The sequence below is a fragment of the Liolophura sinensis genome, chromosome 8 (assembly GCF_032854445.1).
Source record: "Liolophura sinensis isolate JHLJ2023 chromosome 8, CUHK_Ljap_v2, whole genome shotgun sequence".
NCBI classification, from domain to species: Eukaryota; Metazoa; Mollusca; class Polyplacophora; order Chitonida; family Chitonidae; genus Liolophura; species Liolophura sinensis.
This window is the reverse complement of record NC_088302.1, coordinates 16,153,467-16,171,985: the sequence shown is the minus strand read 5'-3', so window position 1 is coordinate 16,171,985 and position 18,519 is coordinate 16,153,467.

Below are 18,519 nucleotides of genomic sequence, written 5' to 3'. Positions count from 1 at the left end.
TCTATACTATATTATCAGACGGCCTTGACCAGATTTTAACTTCGATAGTGTGAACTATCCATCACTGGATAGCAGTATCTCTGAGGGCCCTGCGTACAGCGGATGTGTGTACATACACCTATTTGCCATACATGTACGTGCCATAGATCATACCTTTATTGAATTATAAAAAAAGGTTTGCAATTAATGGTCTCAGGTGTGTCAACAATGAACTGCAGTCTGCGAACAATGTGCAGAATTTTTGTACTACAGAAGGTTATAGATTACAAGGTAGTTACGATTTGGTTGAAATTACACGTACATTCCTGGAGTGTGTCGTAATGGCAGTTACGGAAATTCCCAAGGCAGTGATAAGGTTGCTTTGAAAATCCGTCTCTTAGTCTTCTGCTTGGTGGTGATGTAGAAGGTTGCCGAGACCTTGACACATTTTGTGGTTTTTACTTTCCAGCTTTCCCACACAGAGTTTGCTAGTCATGGCGGTAATGTTTCACAAGAGTGTATTGCTCATGTAGCCTGGGGCCTCAATCAACTCAGGTCTGGTGAGCGCTAACTAGGCGATTTCCAGAATCGGAAGCCACGGTTTATTTATTACAGAACAAAAAAACATTTTGCGGAAAAAAACACATTAAAGGTTATGATCAGTTGACTGTATTGGGTGCACTCCATAGGAGCCAGGCAGGGTAACCCTTTGTGCTAGCATCTTCATGATGCGTGTAATATGTACACACTATGTACCGATGCCTCAGTTTTACCGATTGCATCGGACTTTTTCTGCCAAGAGGACTTGTAGACAGGGTTTACGAGGCGTTGGGTTTTTTTCGTTTTGAGCATTAACAAACTTAACGGTCCTAAATAGTAAAGCGTGGGAATTTCGGGTATCTTGAATTGACAAAGGAAACAGGCCTTGACCTAGTTACCATTGACGACTGAAGATTTAGCCTGTCTGCGGACGTTCGAGTACAATTCTCTGTGGGCTTAGATTATATGTTCCTCACCAATTCATAGTGTCACGTAGTCAGCACACTGTTTTTGGGTGACCTCAAAAGCTTTTAGTTCAGTACGTGGACATCTGTTACCTCCCATGCTCTAACACGATATTCGGATAAAGCGTCTAAGACAACTCTGAAATGAAGTATATATCAGATGAAAAATCATTAAAATCCCGGAAAATGGATGGAAAATTAATTCATTTTTTCAGAATTTTTCAAACCAAGTAAAATTGTGTCACAAAATCAAATTTTATGGAGGTAGGCTGGGACCCAGAAAGTATCAGTTATGCCAAATCTGTACTTTTTGCCTGAAATAGATCGCTTCAGTGGAAGACGACAGTGGGTCTCATTATGAGTTCATTGTTTTGGTTTGGAATTATTACAAATCATGAAGTCATTTTTCGATAGTTCATTATGTGGCCAGAGACCAGGCATGTGCATGGCCTTTAAACTGACCAGTACAAACTGGTCAAGCTCTCAACGTTTGAAAAAGAAATAGTCGTTTGCTCACTACATGTAGATGTGTACTTGTTTTATTTTTTCAACTCATAAAAAAAGTTTTCAAAAAGTGTAATTATGTCAGACAAGTGTTCCGAAGGCTGTATGTCTTTTCTGCATATCGTTTTTAACTGCTGCTGTCTTGTTTCCAGGAATTCTCAGATCGTTATTGTCCAGACTGTCCATGGAAATGTCAGGGCTAAATACACATCGTTAGAATGGGTCGGCTGTTAAATGTAGACAGGAACACAGCTGTTAGAGTTTATGTAGGGATCGTCTTAAATTTAAAACTGCTCCCAAAATGCTGGCAATAAATTGGGCGGCTACAGTGTATAATTTGAGGTCTGACCCATCAAGGAAATAACTGATGTCATGTGAGAGAAGTGAAAGCAAATAACGACAAACGGGTTTTTAGTGGATAATATGTTAATATACCATTCATCATATTATACACTTGTATTTGTGTGGCTACTGAAACGAATTCATGACCTTTTTTAGGAAAGATCCCATCTTTCGATTTAAGGAGGCCTAAGGCTTGAAAGCCTTTCTCCGGTGTTACTGGGGTTGTCTTCCGGGAACGATGGGTGAGATATCTGACATGTGACAGGTCGTTAACTTGTTGAGATTACAGCACGTGTAGTAGAAGTACCCAGGAAAGCTGTGATCAGGTTTATGTCACTGATGATGAAAGTAGACAACATTAGGGGAAAGACAGTTACATGAAAGTTTATTGAGGCCATTTTCGAGTTGCATAAACAGGAGAAATTTTCTACGCTGAATATACTACAATAAACAGGCTTCTTAAAAGAATCCCTTGTACGACATTGTGAGTTATTTACTCTCATAAGGTCAGCCAGTGGTCGTTACACACTGTTAATGTGCTAGTAATGTTCAGCTCATGTCGATAACAACTTGCCGCAACATCTGTACACCATGTGCACATTATCTGCACAAATTCACTTTTATGTTACTCGATACACAAAAATAGTGTACTGTCAGGTGTGACTGTTAGGCTTATGGGTGGTAGAAACTGGGTAGTGCCTGGGGCTTGTAAATTGCTTTGTATTTATGCATTGACATGAACAATTAGAGTAAAAAGCTAACTGAGATAAATTGACAAGAGGCCATATTTTACCAGTTAGGTGCGAGCTTTTCTCGGCTGCCACACTGTCGTCGCTTCTCTGGTTTTACCCTCTGTGCTGTACGCCTTTAATTTTATTCTAGGAAAGCCAGCACACTTGATCAGGTACTTCACAAACTTACAGATGCTTAAGTCACAGTCTTGCCTGCAAGACCATCAATCTGGATGTCTGAACTGTTTGGGTCGATCGCTCGAATCCAGCTGTAGCCAATTCGGCAGTAACCTGAAGTCAGGAGGTATGTCAGCTGTAGGCGGGATTTCACCGTTGCCTGCCTGATTTGCTCTGTCCAAAAATCTGACCGCCGGCTCTAAATCCAAATAATGGCTGAACGAAAGCACTAGGCCCTTATGCTACTGCAGGAATTATTGCGCCATAACATGAAGGGAATCTATAGTTAGGCCAATGTAATATTCATCAGGGACATCAGGTATAGGATCTGTAATGTGAATATAAAACCCATGTGTTTTTAAATCCAACGGCTGTTTTATTCATTACATTACCTAAGATATAGGATATGCTCTGTCTTACGTAAAGGTTTATAGGGAGAAATCCTAGATAGGAATTTTTACAGTATAGGGCCTATCAGAAATCCAGCAGAAAATCTGCCCCTAACAATGGTGTGCTGTATAGTTGGTAAAGCGAGGAAACCAGAGGTGTTTAATACAGTGAGTAAGTAAGTGCATGGGGTTTAACGTCTACACTGAACAATTTTTCAGTCATATGACAACGAAGGAATTCTTAGAGTGCATGTAATGTGCCTCCTTGTTGCAGGGTGGATTTCCACCGCTGCTTTATCTAGTGCTCCTTCACTGAGACGACTTACCGAAGGCAAGTAAGCCGTGTCGCCCGAGCCATTATACTGATACGCGTCAACCAGTCGTTGCACTAGCCCCTTACCGCCAAGCTTAAAGACAATGTGGTCATTGCCTAAAAAGGGTTTACTTGGGAAACATGCATATCCTGATAAGGTCAAGTAAAGGATATTCCCTAGAGATCTTTGTCAACGGTTCAATTCCTAAATAGGTAGTTCACATACCATCACGGTTACAATACAGCCCGCACGCATATCTCACATATCTGTGTCGTTTTGACCTTTGTTCATTTGCAGTTGGGCTGACTGCTCCTAAATCCAGTCAAAGCTACATGAGGTAATTTTCATTTACACTCCTCATTTAAAACCCACAAATGGTCTGTTGAGCATAAAAACACTAAGATGGGGAAATGTCTTCCCAGATCTTATTTCGTCCTCTGAGTAAATCATTGTGATGATGCTGGGTTTTGTTTTACAAACCTATTTAGCATCGTTACCTCCATGGTCTTTACAAACCCGAGATGCGGTATAGGGTTTGTTTAACTTTTTCACTGCTCACCTTTCATGTACAATATAGTTACTTAATACATTTGACTTGTTATTTCGACACTTTGATGCGCAATTAAGAGGACTAGTGAATTACATGGTTTAATAAACATATAATAGAGTAAATACTAAATTGAATGACATAAACATACTATAAGTTCTTGAGGGGGGAGGAGTCGGACGGGGTGGGAGGTCTTGGTATCATCGAAGAAACTAACGTTGACTATTTACCATTGTGCAAGTAAAGTTACACCTTTCGTTATAAGCCTTTGCTGTACCTTGGTAAAATTTCTTTCTAGATGTTTTCCGATGTAGGAAGCTTAATAAAGTTTCTTGCCAGATGTTTTCCGATGTAGGAACCTGAGGTATAGGATATGATATGTGGATCTGTAAACCGGCTATCCTGGAGTATAGCGTCTGTCTTATTCATTCCATCACCAAGGGTGTAAGATCTGCTCTGCTTACTTAAGGAATTCTAGATGTGGACTTTCACCATATAAGGCTGATTAGAAATCCAGCAGCTCCCGACTTGATGAAGATTTTACCACTTTGGTGGCTTAATGCTTAGAACGTCTGCCTCGATGTCGGGGAACCAGGATCAAACCGTGGCCAGGTCATACCAAAGACTTTACAAATGGTACTTGTTGCTGTCACGTATGGCGCTTACCACTAAGAGATTAGAACGAAGAAACAGGATTGGTTCGCCTGGTGTCAGTACAGTGTAGCTTGGTGGAGTGTCATGTCTGGTGTCTTTGGCAGGAAATTCCAGTGGCGGCAGCACGTTGGGGGCATAGACTTGCCCTCCCACAAGAAGACACACTATATACACACACACTTATTGACTCCTCGTCGTCATATGACTGAAAAATTGCTAAGTACTACATTAAACCCCAAACATTCATTCATGCATGTTACTGTTACTCTAGAATTTTGTTTTGTGGTAACAAGCGTGGAAATAATATTTGGAATGATCTTAGCAATAAAATTGCCTCGAGGAATACAACAATTAAAAACCATTAAGATTGCTTTACCCTAACGTCAGAATTTTTAAGTGTCAGTTATCAATTATGATTCTTTTTAGTGAACGGTTTTGTCATATTTCTTTCTGGATGGTTTTGTCATATTTCTCTTGTGAACCAGAGCCGGCTATTTCCCACTGCAATGTGGTTCCAAGTGCATCCCCTGTGTTAGAAGAAAACGTGGTATCACGGAAAGCACCTTGAGCAGCACAGGACTGCTCAAGCTTACAAAAATGCTGTTATTTATGATTGTAATTGTACAAATACTTTGTTATCCTCATTGATTATTAATGGCCGCATCGATTTTTTTGGACAAAACGTCTTGGAAAGTATTATAGAACTGGAATACTAAGCTCATATTGGGAGCTTAGATGATGAGATGGTGACATCTAAAAGTTATGTGTCAAGACGTTCTTTAAGAACAGTTCGAAGTATTGTTCAACAGTTGCTGGAATTAAGTCTCAGTGTGCTGTATTGTGGTACGTTGTAATCCTCTAATGTTTACTTCACCCTTTCAGTGAATGGTGAATGGGTTACATTTTCCCGCACATTGGCGACTCGGGTGCAAGCTGGATTGACCGTTGTTCTGTTGCAATACATAAGTAGAGTGTTACCACTTTGAGTGCAAGATATCACTAGAAAGACAGAATTACATTAGACAAGAACGCTACATGATTGTGTCACTCTTAGGTTAAAGATATCAGGAAAGAAAAATTTATTGCTATGAGAAGTGTTCTTGGATGATAAGCCACACGTACATGAATACAAGAGAAAATACGTATACCCTGCCTTTTCCTGCACAGATTTATGTTCGTTGGATTCTGTTCAGTCCTGGCGAAATTCATGTTCAATGAGAGTTAACATCTTTTACGGCTAATCAGTTGGCTCTGGATGGTTCGTAGAAAGAATTGCTCGTTTGTTAGTTTTGAAAAGAAATCGGTGAATTCAGTACTTGAGATAAGTGCTTTGGAATGTATTTTACATCCTGTAGATCAAGGTGAGATTTAAATCCATTGTTTGTGTCACATTCTGCTCTCTAGGCACATTGTTCTTTATTAAGCTGTGAATGGCCATGTTCGCCTGAGCCCGGAGGGCAGGAAAATTGGTACGCCATTTGAGAGAAGCCTTTACTGGTTATTACTGGAAATAATGGATGGCATGGGATATGGGTATTTTAATGGCATTGCATTTCCTCTTCCATTTTTACTGGTTTATTTGCTTTTCCTCTGAGTTGTATTTTCATTCGGATTAGTGTAATTTCCGCACAGACGCAGAGCGTGAGGTCTACGTGACGGGTCGAAAACCTGATCTCTGTACCCTCGTCTCTGTTCAACTTTAGTGTGCTGCAGCTTTCTTAGGATAACAAGGAAAGTAACTAAGGCATTTAAACAGAGTGACTTGGACAAATCGTTAAGTGATTGCATTGATTATAACCGCACATCTATGACTCAATACATGACCAATACTAGTGATCAGCACTTCAAAGTGTTTTACTTTGCTTCAGCGAGTCGTGGGGGTTATTGAAAATACAGTATGTACCTTTTGTACTAAGGATTCCTCTAACCTTTGGGAATATTGAAGATACCGTAATTTCGTTGAAAGGCTTTCAAAGCCTTCAAAACTTTGAAAGTCCTCGAAAAAGGAACTCATTTTGGCACAAGCCGGCTTGATATTACTTGATTTTTCAATGTTAAATACCATACTACATTATTTTCGAAATTTGCCAACAATAAGCTATCAAAATGGCATACCTTGCTTTCCACATGAAGAATTGTTCTCTTACACGCATTATGCTTTAAAGAGTGTGAAAAGATAAGATATCAGATCGGTGAAAGGCATTTCAAACATTATCTTTCCCGGATGGGAGTTCTGTGTACTGTGTACTGTGTACTGTATTTGATGCTAACATTTTTCTCACTTTTACTTTTAATCAAACAAGTATCTAGCACAAACATCCAACTGACTTGAAGTAAATTGTTTACTAAGGAATTCTTGCACGACTTTTAGGTGAATCCGCCCATGTTAACTGCTCGTGTTTGTCAAAGATGACATTTTGGCGGACCTACCACACCGTATATGTTCATCTAATTCCAGTACCAAGATGTATTCTAAAATAACTCTTCTCCGATTTTTGGAAAAATATGTTTATTTATTTTGACTTGTGGTTGACGTCATGCTACCTCATTATCTTGCTCATAGTTCTAATGTACTTTGGGACAGTATGGTAGTCCATCCACTTCCCTAGCCAAGAGCCATTATGGCGTATTTTCAGGAAAACAGTTTTTCTACCCTTCTCCATTTTCTTGAACTGTACTTGTAGTTTTTACCTCATAGATCACTGATGCCAAAGCCATCTGTGCCATCACCATTACCTGTACTTTACAGCATTACCGAAAATAATACGCAATAATATATATCAGAGCATCGGTAAAACATTCCCGTAACTCTATCTTGTAAAAACGCCAAGGATATTCAAAGCTGAAATTAGTTCTATGCCAGCTTCCGATTGTAAGTTCAGGAGAGAATCAGGAGAGCCTTACTACCTCGCATGTAATTTGTTACAGACTAGTTAAATGTATATATTACTGCTGATTGAAATAGAAGGTGTTGTTATGGCCAACTCGACAACAGCCGTGGGGAAAACTCAGACATGATCGAACAACTCCCATTAGTGTATAGTTCAATCTTCGTAAGAGTATTGACACCATTTAAGTTTGCCATGATAACAAACTTTTCAGATTTTTAAATCACATTGGTTGTGTTAACCCGAATCTCTGATTAACCAATTCTATGGGTTTCTGGAATTAGTGGCATATATAGCAATTTGCTATTGTGCAATTAAAATTACCTTTCCTTATCAGTCTTTCCATTGCCTTAGTACAATTTCTTGCCAGATTTTCAAATTGCAATGTTCTCCGATGTAGCGAAGTTAAAGTGCTATCTCTGTCCCAAGAGAAACCAGGTGCAAAACGGTACAGAAACATTCATGATGGATAGCAGTATTTAACCTTTATATAAAGTGGAGAGTTCCCAGTAACAAAGTATTTGGCAGTTGCCATAACATTTTCCTTCGTGTTACGTGATAATATTTCTTATGTGGCGATTAATCATGCAGATATGATGACCAATTAGGCAGTTATACTGGAATGACGTCATGCGCGTTTAGAATTTCAAATAAATGATTCATTTCCACGAATAAAGAATATCATTTTAATCTGGTATAAAGGCTAACCGAGAACAGAAAATTTGTCCCTGTTGTGTATCCATGAAACTTACACCCATCTACCCCAGAGAGTTAATGTCATTTAGCCACATCTTAGTGCAAAGTTCCACATCCCAGTATGATTTTATTTGTGACCTGTTGGGTATCTAAATAGCAATGTTTATCTATCCACATCTTCTGTCTGGTAGTAAAACGTTTATATCCGATTATAACATAATTAAACACCCGGAGAACGTAAACCGGAGCTAGAGTTGGGGCCCAAGGAACTGAGTTCAAAGGAACGATGTCCACATAATGAACGAGGGCCACTTTGACAGCAATCCTGAAATAAAAAGAAATAGATTTCTGCCAGTAGCCACAATCTTCTAGACGGGTAAACTGGTTTTGAAATTCCAAGCAGAGGCGCTAAGTTTGTATTTAATTACGATATCGACACTCTTTTTTCGGTACACCAGAGCTTGGAAACCCATTTTGCAAACGCAGAATGCACTGTTGCTGTGAGATCGCTTCGCCAGGTATGGAGCCTCACTGATGTAAGGAGACGTAGACAAGGGATATTGAAACCCTCATATGTCATCGGATGTTGTAGTTTATTGTGGACTCATCAGACCAATATATTGTTCTAATCTTGTCATAATCACAATAAATTGTCGGAGGTAGGTTAATCTGACTTTGTGCTCTTTGGGAAGAAAGTAAAAATCCGCACGGAAAGGGTGGGCTGGATTGTTGGTTAAAGTAATTGCGCTTTTCAAATAAATGATGTTTGCAACTTACGCAAGGTAAAAATATGTGGAGGTCAAGATACAGACAAGCTGCCCACGGTCTGGAGACGGAAACTGATATCTCGTCGTTAGTAGACTCCAAAGTTTACCTTCATCCATGATGAATATGTTTTGTCGAATGGAATGTACTTTGCCACAAAGTATGTTCCCAAATGGTCAACTGTTAAGGTGTTAACATGATCTAGAACGTTGAACTAACTGCTTCACTCTTCTTTAATGATATTTCTCCACATACAAGTAAACGCGGATATTTTCTTGATGAGCCATTGTATTTGTTTGACAGCATTAATTATTTATTTGATTTGATTGGTGTTTTGAAAATAAGAAGAGAATATTGCACTTATACGACGGTGGTCAACATTATGATGGGAGGAAACCAGAAAGCGTTAAATGAAGTTTCAAAGCTTTAACGATATGATTTTAATTATATTTACCTTAACGTCTTACCGGGTGATTATTACAGTGCTAAGTTTGGTACATGAAAATGACGTACTCGTCGTATATATGAAAATCGGGTAAGCTAGACTAATTTTCGCATTATCGTTAAGCGATATGATAATAGAAGTAACAAAACTTGATTTTCATTGAAAAGGCGAATGTGGTGACAAATCCCAATGTTACTGAGTTGTGAGCTTTGATCGGTCAGTTGGGTGTATAAACACGCCCCACGACAAAAGTACCAAATTATCCAGAACAGCCATTAACACCTTTTTCAACAGAATCAAACAGACGTAACATGAAGGTAATTACGTAGAAGATTGAAGCAGCTAACCAGTTTTATTGATGGCGGAGGCATGGCTCCCAAACGCTTACAGTCTACAAGGTAGTTATGATTTGGTTGAAATTACATGTACCTTCCTGGAGTGTTTCGTAATGACAGTGACGGAAATTCCCAAGGCAGCGATAAGGTTGCTTTGAAAATCCGTCTCTTTGTCTTCGGTTTGGTGGTGATGTAGAAGGTTGCCGAGACCTTGACACATTTTGTGGTTTTTACTTTACAGCTTTCCCACACAGGGTTAGCTAGGCATGGCGGCAATGTTTCACAAGGGTGCATTCTTCATGTATCCTGGGGCCTCAATCAACTCAGTCCTGGTGAGGGTTAACTAGGCGATTTCCAGAATTGGAAGCCACGGTTTATTTATTAAAGAAGAAAAAACATTTTGCGGAAAAAAATCATTAAAGGTTATGATCAGTTGACTGTATTGGGTGCACTCCATATGAGCCAGACAAGGTTCATGATTCTAAATCTTGCGTGTAATATGTACACACTATGTACCGGTGCCTCAGTTTTACCGATTGTGTCGAGCTATTCTGCCAAGATTACGTTGTGCAGATCTACGAGGCGTTATGGGTTTTTTTTCTTATTTGGGCATTAACAAACGTAATGTTCCTAAATGCTAAAGCGTGGGAATTTCGGGTATCTTGAGTTGACAAAGGAAACAGGCCTTGACCTAGTTACTATGGACAACTGAAGATTTAGTCTGTCTGTAGACGTTCGAGTTCAATTCACTGTGGGCTTAGATTATATGTTCCTCACCAATTCTTAGTGTCACGTAATCAGCACACTGTTTTGGGGTCATCTTGAAAGCTTTTAGTCCAGTCAGACATCTGCTACTTCGGATAAAGCGTCTAACACAAGTCTAATATGAACTATATATCAGATAAAAACCATTAAAATCCGGAAAAATAGGTGGAAAATTATGTTGTTTTTTTCAGGATTTTTCAAACCAAGTAAAATTGTGTTAAAAGATCAGATTCCGTGGAGGTCTGAGGTGTCCCAGAAAGTATCAGTTATGTCAAATCTGTCCGTTTTGCCTGAAATAGTTCGTTTCAAATTAAAATCAGCGAATACATTCATAGATCTATACGTTTAAGCATTTGAATCATGAAATGTAGCAATCTAATCTAGGTATTAGGTAGAAAAAAACGTATGTGACGTCCCTGTTCCCTTTGTGGTCAGAAAAGTTTAAGGAAATTGTAAAAACTCAACAATTTTCCTGAACAGTTTTTAATGGTCTTTTTTTCTAATACATACTTCGTTTTAGAATTTTCTTTGCCTTTAAACATGCGCAGTGGAGGACGACATTGGATCTCATTACAAATCATGAAGTCGTTTTTCGCCGAACCATTGCGCTAAGTGGTCAAGGCCTAGTCGATTCATTATGTGGCCAGAGGCCAGGTCTGTGCATGGCCTTTAAACTGACCAGTACAAACTGGTCAAGCTCTCAACGGTTGAAAAAGGAAAACGTTTGCTCACTACATGTAGATGTCTACTTATTTTATTTTTTTAAACTCATAAAGAAAGTTTTCAAAAAGTGTAATTATGTCAAACAAGTGTTCCAAAGGCTGTATGTCTTTTCTGCATATCGTTTTTAACTGTTGTTGTCGTGTTTCCATGAATTCTCAGATCGTTATTGTCCAGACTGTCCATGGAAATGTCAGGACTAAATACACATCGTTAGAATGGATCGGCTGTTAAAGGTAGACAGGAACACAGCTGTTAGAGTTTATGTAGGGATCGTCTTAAATTTAAAACTGCTCCCAAAATGCTGGCAATAAATTGGGCGGATACAGTGTACAATTTGACGTCTGACCCATGAAGAAAATAACTGATGTCATGTGAGAGAAGTGAAAGCAAATAACGACAAAGGAGTTTTTAGTGGATAATATGTTAATATACCATTCATCATATTATACACTTGTATTTGTGTGGCTACTGAAACGAATTCATGACCTTTTTTGGAATCATCCCATCCTTCGATTTTAGGAGGCCTAAGGCTTAATAGCCTTTCTCCGGTGTTACTGGAGTTGTCTTCCGGGAACGATGGGTGAGATATTTGACATGACACACAAACATGTGACAGGTCGTTAACTTGTTGAGATAACAGCACGTGTAGTGGGAATAGCCAGGAAGGCTGTGATCAGTTTTATGTCACTGATGATGAAAGTAGACAACATTAGGGGAAAGGCAGTTACCTGAAAGTTGATGGAGGCCATTTTCGAGTTGCATAAACAGGAGAAATTTTCTACGCTGAATATACTACAATAAACAGGCTTCTGAGAAGAATCCTTTGTACGACATTGTGAGTTATTTGCTCTCATAAGGTCAGCCCGAGGCCGTTACACACTGTTAATGTGCTAGTAATGTTCAGCTCATGTCGATAACTTGTCGCAACATCGGCACACCATGTGCACATTATCTGCACAAATTCACTTTTATGTTACTCGACACAGAAATAGTGTACTGTCAGGTGTGACTGTTAGGCTTATGGGTGGTAGAAACTGGGTAGTGCCTGGGGCTTGTAAATTGCTTTGTATTTATGCATTGACATGAACAATTAGAATGAAAAGCTGACTGAGATAAATTGACAAGAGGCCGTATTTTACCGGTTAGGTGCGAGCTTTTGTCGGCTATCACACTGTCGTGGCTTTTCTGGTTTTACTCTCTGTGCTGTACGCCTTTAATTATGTTCTAAGAAAGCCAGCACACTTCATCGGGTAGGCCTACTTCACAAACTTACAGATGCTTAAGTCACAGTCTTGCCTGCAAGACCATCAATCTGGATGTCTGAATTGTTTGGGTCGATCGTTCGAATCCAGCTGTCGCCAATTCGACAGTAACCTGAAGTCAGGAGGTATGTCACCTGTAGGCGGGGTTTCACCGTTGCCTGCCTGATTTGCTCTGTCCAAAAATCTGACCGCCGGCTCTAAATCCAAATAATTACTGAACGAAAGTACTAGGCCCTTATGTTACTGGAGGAATTATTGCGCCATTACATGAAGAGAATCTATAGTTAGGCCAATGTAATATTCATCAGGGACATCAGGTATAGGATCTGTAATGTGAATATAAAACCCATGTGTTTTTAAATCCAACGGCTGTTTTATTCATTACATTACCTAAGATATAGGATATGCTCTGTCTTACGTAAAGGTATATAGGGAGAAATCCTCGATAGGAATTTTTACAATATAGGGCCTATCAGAAATCGAGCAGAAAATCTGCCCCTAACAAGGGTGTGCTGTATAGTTGGTAAAGCGAGGAAACCAGAGGTGTTAAATACAGTGAGTAAGTGGGGTTTAACGTCGTACATAACACTTTTTCAGTTATATGACAACGAAGGAATTCTTAGAGTGCATGTAATGTGCCTCCTTGTTGCAGGATGGATTTCCACCGCTGCTTTATCTAGTGCTCCTTCACTGAGACCGAAGGCAAGTAATCCGTGTCGCCCGAGCCATTAAACTGATACGCGTCAACCAGTCGTTGCACTAGCCCCTTACCGCCAAGCTTAAAGACAATGTGGTCATTGCCTAAAAAGGGTTTATGTGGGAAACATGCATATCCTGATAAGGTCAAGTAAAGGATATTCCCTAGAAATCTTTGTCCACGGTTCAATTCCTAAATAGGTAGTTCACATATCATCACGATTACAATACAGCCCGCACGCATATCTTACATATCTGTGTCGTTTTGACCTTTGTTCATTTGCAGTTGGGCTGACTGCTCCTAAATCCAGCCAAAGTTTCTTGCCAGATGTTTTTCGATGTAGGAACCTGAGGTATAGGATATGTTATGTGGATATGTAAACCGACTATCCTGGAGTATAGCGTTTGTCTTTTTCATCCCATCACCAAGGGTGTAAGATCTGCTCTGTTTACTTAAGGAATTCTAGATGTGGACTCTCACCATATAAGGCTTATCAGAAATCCAGCAGCCCCCGACTTGAAGATTTTACCACTTTGGTGGCTTAATGCTTAGAACGTCTGCCTCGATGTCGGGGGAACCAGGATCAAACCGTGGCCGGGTCATACCAAAGACTTTACAAATGGTACTTGTTGCTGTCACGTTTGGCGCTTACCACTGAGAGATTAGAACGAGGAAACAAGATTGGTTCGCCCGGTGTCAGTACAGTGTAGCTTGGTGGAGTGTCATGTCTGGTGTCTTTGGCAGGAAATTCCAGTGGCGGCAGCACGTTGGGGGCATGGACTTGCCCTCCCAAAAGAAGACACACTATATACACACACACTTATTGACTCCTCGTCGTCATATGACTGAAAAATTGCTAAGTACTACATTAAACCCCAAACATTCATTCATTTATGTTACTGTTACTGTAGAATTTTGTTTTGTGGTAACAAGCGTGGAAATAATATTTGGAATGATCTTAGCAATAAAATTGCCTCGAGGAATACAACAATTAAAAACCATTGAGATTGCTTTACCCTAACGTCAGAATTTTTAAGTGTCAGTTATCAATTATGATTCTTTTCAGTGAATGGTTTTGTCATATTTCTTTCTGAATGGTTTCGTCATATTTCTCTTGTGAACCAGAGCCGGCTATTCAAGCTTACAAAAATGCTGCTATTATGATTGTAATTGTAGAAATACTTTGTTATCCTCATTGATTAATAATGGCTGCATCGATTTTTTTGGACAAAACGTCTTGGAAAGTATTATAGAACTGGAATACTAAGCTCATATTGGGAGCTTAGATGATGAGATGGTGACATCTAAGAGTTATGTGTGTCAAGACGTTCTTTAAGAACAGTTCTAAGGATTGTTCAACAGTTGCTGGAATTAAGTCTCAGTGTGCTGTATTGTCGTACGTTGTGATCCTGTAATGTTTATTTAACCCTGTCGGTGAATGGTGAATGGGTTACATTTTCCCGCACATTGGCGACTTGGGTGCAAGCTGGTTTGACCGTTGTTCTGTTGCAATACATAAGTAGAGTGTTACCACTTAGAGCGCAAGATATTACTAGAAAGACAGAATTATATTAGACAAGAACGATACCTGATTGTGTCACTCTTATGTTAAAGATATCAGGAAAGAAAAATTTATTGCTATGAGAAGTGTTCTTGGATGATAAACCACACGTACATGAATACGAGAGAAAATACGTATACCCTGCCTTTTCCTGCACAGATTTATGTTCGTTGGATTCTGTTCAGTCCTGGTGGAATTCATGTTCAATGAGAGTTAACATCTTTACGGTTAATCAGTTGGCTCTGGGTTGTTCGTAGAAAGAATTGCTCGTTTGTTAGTCATAAAAAGAAATCAGTGAATTCAGTAGTTGAGGTAACTGCATTAGAATGTATTTTACATCCTGTAGGTCAAGGTGAAATTTAAATCCATTGTTTGTGTCACATCCTGCTCTCTAGGCACATTGTTCTTTATTAAGCTGTGAATGGCCATGTTCGCCTGAGCCCAGAGAGCAGGAACATTTGTACGCCATTTGAGAGAAGCCTTTACTGGTTATTACTGGAAATAATGGATGGCATGGGATATGGGTATTTTAATGGTATTGCATTTCCTCTTCCGTTTTTACTGGTTTATTTGCTTTCCCTCTGAGTTGTATTTTCATTCGGATTAGTGTAATTTCCGCACAGACGCAGAGCGTGAGGTCTACGTGACGGGTCGAAAACCTGATCTCTGTACCCTCGTCTCTGTTCAACTTTAGTGTGCTGCAGCTTTCTTAGGATAACAAGGAAAGTAACTAAGGCATTTAAACAGAGTGACTTGGACAAATAGTTAAGTGATTGCATTGATTTAACCGCACATCTATGACTCAATACATGACCAATACTAGTGATCAGCACTTCAAAGTGTTTTTCTTTGCTTCAGCGAGTCCTTGAAAATACAATATGTACCTTTTGTACTAAGGATTCCTCTAACCTTTGGGAATATTGAAAATACCGTAATTTCGTTGAAAGGCTTTCAAAGCCTTCAAAACTTTGAAAGTCCTCGAAAAAGGAACTCATTTTGGCACAAGCCGGCTTGATATTACTTGATTTTTCAATGTTAAATACTATACTACATTATGTTCGAAATTTGCCACCAATAAGCTATCAAAATGGCATACCTTGCTTTCCACATGAAGAATTGTTCTCTCACACGCATTCTGCTTTAAAGAGTGTGAAGAGATAAGATATCAGATCGGTGAAAGACATTTCAAACATTATCTTTCCCGGATGGGAGTTCTGTGTACTGTGTACTGTGTACTGCATTTGATGCTAACATTTTCTCACTTTTACTTTTAATCAAACAAGTATCTAGCACAAACATCCAACTGACTTGAAATAAATTGTTTATTAAGGAATTCTTGCGCGACTTTTAGGTGAATCCGCCCATGTTAACTGCTCGTGTTTGTCAAAGATGACATTTTGGCGGACCTAACACACCGTATACGTTCATCTAATTCCAGTACCAAGATGTATTCTAAAATAACTCTTCTCCTTTTTTTGGAAAAATATGTTTATTTATTTTGACTTGTGGTTGACGTCATCCTACCTCATTATCTTGCTCGTAGTTCTAATGTGCTTTGGGACAGTATGGTGGTCCATGCACTTCCCTAGCCAAAAGCCATCATGGCGTATTTTCAGGAAAACAGTTTTTCTACCCTTCTCCATTTTCCTGAACTGTACTTGTAGTTTTTACCTCATAGATCACTGATGCCAAAGCCATCTGTGCCATCACCATTACCTGTACTTTACAGCATTACCGAAAATAATACGCAATAATATATATCAGAGCATCGGTAAAACATTCCCGTAACTCTATCTTGTAAAAACGCCAAGAATGTTCAAAGCTGAAATTAGTTCTATGCCAGCTTCCGATTGTCAGTTCGATCAGGAGAGCCTTACTACCTCTCATGTAATTTGTTACAGATTAGTTAAATGTATATATTACTACTGATTGAAATTGAAGGTGTTGTTATGGCCAACTCGACAACAGCCGTGGGGAAAACTCAGACATGATCGAACAACTCCCATTAGTGTATAGTTCAATCTTCGTAAGAGTATTGACACCATTTAAGTTTGCCATGATAAGAAACTTTTCAGATCTTTAAATCACATTGGTTGTGTTAACCCGTATCTCTGATTAACCAATTCTATGGGTTTCTGGAATTAGTGGCATATATAGCTATTTGCTGTTGTGCAATTAAAATTATTTTTCCTTATCAGTCTTTCCATTGCCTTAGTACAATTTCTTGCCAGATTTTCAAATTGCAATGTTCTCCGATGTAGCGAAGTTAAAGTGCTATCTCTGTCCCAAGAGAAACCAGGTGCAAAACGGAACAAAAACATTTATGATGGATAGCACTATTTAACCTTTATATAAAGTGGAGAGTTCCCAGTATTTGGCAGTTGCCATAACATTTTCCTTCGTGTTACGTGATAATATTTCTTATGTGGCGATTAATCATGCAGATATGATGACCAATTAGGCAGTTATACTGGAATGACGTCATGCGCGTTTAGAATTTCAAATAAATGATTCATTTCCACGAATAAAGAATATCATTTTAATTTAGTATAAAGGTTAACCGAGAACAGAAAATTTGTCCCTGTTGTGTATTCATGAAACTTACACCCATCTACCCCAGAGAGTTAATGTCATGTAGCCACATCTTAGTGCAAAGTTCCACATCCCAGTATGATTTTATTTGTGACCTGTTGGGTATCTAAAGGGCAATGTTTATCTACCATGAAAAACTGTCCAACCGTTGCCTCCTAGAACGCAGACCTGGCCCATAACTTGGGCCTATAAGACCACATCTTCTGTCTGGTAGTAAAACGTTTATATCCGATTATAACATAATTAAACACCCGGAGAACGTAAACCGGAGCTATAGTTGGGGCCCAAGGAACTGCGTTCAAAGAAACGATGTCCACATAATGAACGAGGGCCACTTTGACAGCAATCCTGAAATACAAAGAAATAGATTTCTGCCAATAGCCAGCTTCTTCTAGGCGGGTAAACTGGTTTGGAAATTCCAAGCAGAGGCGCTAAGTTTGTATTTAATTACGATATCGATACTCTTCTTTCAGTACACCAGAGCTTGGAAACCCATTTTGCAAAAGCAGAATGCACTGTTGCTGTGAGATCGCTTCGCCAGGTATGGAGCCTCACTGATGTAAGGAGACGTAGACAAGGGATATTGAAACCGTCATATGTCCAATATATTGTTCTAATCTTGTCATAATCACAATAAACTGTCGGAGGTAGGTTAATCTGACTTTGTGCTCTTTGGGAAGAAAGTAAAAATCCGCACGGAAAGGGTGGGTTGGATTGTTGGTTAAAGTAATTGTGCTTTTCAAATAAATGATGTTTGCAACTTACACAAGGTAAAAATATGCCTAGGTCCAGATACAGACAAGCTGCCCACGGTCTGGAGACGGAAACTGATATCTCGCCGATAGCAGACTCCAAAGTTTACCTTCATCCATGATGAATATGTTTTGTCGAATGGAATGTACTTTGCCACAAAGTATGTTCTCAAATGGTCCACTGTTAAGGTGTTAACATGATCTAGAACGTTGAACTAACTGCTCCACTCTTCTTTAATGATATTTCTCCACATACAAGTAAACGCGGATATTTTCTTGATGAGCCATTGTATTTGTTTGACAGCATTAATTATTTATTTGATTTGATTGGTTTTTTAAAAATAAGAAGAGAATATTGCACTTATACGACGGAGATCAACATTATGATGGGAGGAAA